Source organism: Schistosoma mansoni, chromosome W (assembly GCF_000237925.1).
Source record: "Schistosoma mansoni strain Puerto Rico chromosome W, complete genome".
In the NCBI taxonomy this organism is placed as follows: domain Eukaryota; kingdom Metazoa; phylum Platyhelminthes; class Trematoda; order Strigeidida; family Schistosomatidae; genus Schistosoma; species Schistosoma mansoni.
Genome location: NC_031502.1, coordinates 35,754,995 through 35,756,213, shown reverse-complemented (window position 1 = coordinate 35,756,213; position 1,219 = coordinate 35,754,995).

Genomic DNA, 1,219 nt, shown 5'->3' with positions numbered 1-1,219 from the left:
CCTCTGAGATGACTAAATATTCTGAACTTTCCACGGAATTTGTCTTAAGTGATAACAGGTTTATGAAGTCAAATAAGCATAATACACATAAGGTCTTATGCATGTTATTGATAATGTCTATGCTTCAAAGTAGAAATGATCGCAGTAAACTTTAAGTTTGGGGACTAGGAAAGTATTCGTAGAGAGTGCATGAAAAATAATGGGTGACATGACATTGATTCAGTAACATAAATGCAGTTACGATATGAAATGATAAAAAAGTAATGATTTTAAGTAAGGTCAATGAATGGTAACACTAAATTTGTGAATAACTATGTTTGGATTCTGAATTCAGACGAATACAAATTAACATATGTTATACGTCAGTAGTTTTAAAAGGACCAAGTTATGGCCCTTTCATTGGTTGAACCATGTTTACTGCTTTAAGCGCTTCGTTTGGGATCAATAAATTATTAGATACCAGTAATTGTGGAAAGTGGGTATCTAGTCACAAAATAAGTATAAGTATTGCAGTTACTTACGAGACCTGAAGGTACTGGTTTTGGTCTCTGGTGGGGTCATAGTTGCTCACTATTGAAAAATCTCATGCTACTGCGAGATACCTGACCTGTGACCCCTTATTTTCATTAGTTGTCTAACAGTGATCGATCAGCGATGTGAACAATAAAATGCACACATTTTCACAAAGCCCTATACTAAATATACTAACTGTTTACTGCCCACTTTCTAAATTGTCTTTTTATCTATATGCCTAGCTTTCCTATTTATTTATTATGTTTTGGCAACAGTGTAAGCAATAAAGAATTATCATTCTGCTAATTTGTTAGTTTTAAATATTAGAACTGCTACCACAACAACATGATATATTCTGTATTATTTCTGTGCAACATTTAGTTTTGTATTCCCCCTATTTCACTTATATGTGATATTCGTGTAGTACATAATTGACAACCTTTTAGTTAGAAAGCAGTCTTGTTTTTCGGATAGTAGATAAAATCCAAACTTATAATTAGTCTAAATTCACTTAGTATTGTTTGTTTGAATCTTCCCATCGATGTGTTAGGACTGCAACTGGTCAGTCTCTAATTGGCATATGTGCATACTGTGCGTATTGCCTCGATATAGCCTTGATTCACAAGCATGATAAGCAAAGATGGATAGTGGCTAGCAGTGGAATCCAGGACGCGCATTTCGTCCTATTTGGGACTCGTCAGCTGGA